Source organism: Triticum dicoccoides, chromosome 1B (genome assembly GCF_002162155.2).
Source record: "Triticum dicoccoides isolate Atlit2015 ecotype Zavitan chromosome 1B, WEW_v2.0, whole genome shotgun sequence".
Classification (NCBI taxonomy): Eukaryota; Viridiplantae; Streptophyta; class Magnoliopsida; order Poales; family Poaceae; genus Triticum; species Triticum dicoccoides.
The window spans coordinates 470,501,495-470,503,649 of NC_041381.1; positions in this window are offsets into that span (position 1 = coordinate 470,501,495).

Below are 2,155 nucleotides of genomic sequence, written 5' to 3' on the forward strand. Positions count from 1 at the left end.
TGCCACGATGGGTCACAAACATCATGAACAACATGACCGCGCACCTGTCCGCAAACATCTGTGTAACCGCGAGGGTCGGCTCTGATACCAACTTGTAACACCCCGGACACACCCGCCGGTGGTCGTTACTCCTGGCGGGATCTAGACTGGCCTCACGGATCAATACTAGTCTTTTCTATGCACTTTGTCCTCACTCATGCGCACCCGGGAGCAACTTCCCGGTCGGTCACCCATCCTGAAATTACTCCAAGCTGAGCATGCTTAACTTTGGAGTTCTTTCCAAATGTGCTCCCGGAAAAGAAGCAATTCCTTATTGATATGAGTAGTCTATCATCCCTAATAAGCCAGGCTATCACAGATAAGTTAGGCATGGATTTTATCACGGGATTGCCCAGGACTCGTTCCGGCTATGACTCGATATTGAAGACCACTTACACCAGTGCTAAGTTGGCAAAGATATACATGACCAGGATCGTATGTTTGCATGGAGTTCTGAGGAGCATCATATCAAATAGAGGAACCCAGTTTACCTCAAAGTTCTGGAATCAGTTGCATGAAACTTTGGGTATCAGGCTAGAGTTCAGTACAGCCTTTCATCCGCAGACAGATGGACAGACCGAGAGAGTCAATCAGATTCTGGAGGACATGCTGAGAGCTTGTGCGCTAGATTATGGATCTAGTTGGGACGAGAATTTCCCATATGCAGAGTTCTCTTACAACAACAGTTATCAATCCAGTTTGAAGATGGCCCCTTTCGAAGCTTTGTACGGAAGAAGGTGCAAGACACCGTTGTTATGGGACGAAGTTGGAGACCGTCAGTTGTTTGGGCCAGATTTGATTAAAGAGTCTGAACAGAAGGTGAAGTTGATTCGCGATAGGCTCAAGGTAGCCCAGTCCAGGCAGAAGAGCTATGAAGATTCTAAACGCAAGGAGACAGTTTACGAAGTTGGAGACAGGGTTTATCTTCGAGTATCCCCACTTCGAGGAGTTAAACGTTTTGGAGTTAAGGGAAAGTTAGCGCCACATTTTGTAGGACCATACAAAGTTTTGGAGCGTATGGGAGAAGTTGCTTACAAGTTGGAATTGCCTGAAGGATTGTCAGGAGTTCATGATGTGTTCCACGTTTCCCAGTTGAAGAAGTGCCACGCAGAGATGGCTGATATACCGCAGAGAGATACAGTGCCACTAGAAGCAATTCAGCTGGATAGTGATTTGACCTATGAGGAGAAACCAGTGAAGATTCTCGAGTTTGCCAGCCGAGTCACACGCAGCAAGGTTATCAAGTTTTACAAAGTTCAGTGGAGCCACCATACCGAAGATGAAGCCACCTGGGAGCGAGAGGAAGATCTACTGAAGGAACACCCTCACCTATTTTCTAGCCAACCTGAATCTCGAGGGCAAGATTCATCTTAAGGGGGGTAGGTTCGTAACATCCCAAATTTTCAATTTGGAATGTTATACATTAGATCATCATTGCATATCATATTTTTATTGCATTTTGGCTTGATCCTAGAAATTTCACGCAACTCAAGGTCCCACGGAGAGAGTTGGGGATTTCGTTATTTTCATATTTGAGGTTTCTCAAATTTTGGAAATAGGATCATTTGATTTTATTTATTTTATCTTCAAATATTTCTATTATAAAAAATAAGAGAGAGGGAATAAAATGATTTTCCCAAAATAAAGAAATATTGAGGATTTAATAAAAAAATCAAATAAGATTTTATTTTAGAGTTTATTGCTATTTTATTTGAATTTAGGAAAATTTAGAGGATTTATTGCTCGTCTTGTCCGGCTTATTTTTAGAGGACGGGGAAAATTTATTTCGGGATTTTTGGAGTCCGTTTAGTATTTCTTTTATTTGTTTTTCTGCGCGTCCGAATTATTTAGAAAAAAAGTTATCGACCTAACCGGGCCGTGTCCAACTAGGACTCCTGGCCCGGCCGGCCTTTATAAGCCGGGAGGCCCGAGCCGCCAGCCCCCCTCCCCTGAAACCCTAGCCCACCCGAGCCGCCGCCGCGGCCGAGTCCCGCCGCCGCCAGCCGCCGCGCCGCCGCCACCCGCGCCGCCGCCAGCCGCCGCGCCGCCGCCACCCGCGCCGCCGCGAGCCGTTGCCGTCGCCGAGTCCCGCCGCCACCACCGGAGCCCCGCGTTG